The sequence below is a fragment of the Eimeria tenella genome, genomic scaffold (assembly GCF_000499545.2).
Source record: "Eimeria tenella Houghton genomic scaffold, Eth_scaff2674, whole genome shotgun sequence".
In the NCBI taxonomy this organism is placed as follows: Eukaryota; Apicomplexa; class Conoidasida; order Eucoccidiorida; family Eimeriidae; genus Eimeria; species Eimeria tenella.
The window spans coordinates 284-506 of NW_013542550.1; positions in this window are offsets into that span (position 1 = coordinate 284).

The window sequence follows — 223 nt, forward strand, 5'->3', positions numbered from 1 at the left end:
AGAAGCAGCAGCAGCAGTGGCAAGACTGATAAATGGGCAGCACGAAATACCCCTCACATACAGCAGCATACTCTCTTTGCTGCCGCTGCTGCAGCAGCAATTTCCTCATCTTATAGAAGTTAAAGACGCTGTGGAAAGCTTCGGGCTTCAAGATGAAGTTGTCGAGTAATTGCTGCTGCTGCTGCTGCTGCTGACAGTGCTGCTGCTGCTGCTGCTGATAGTG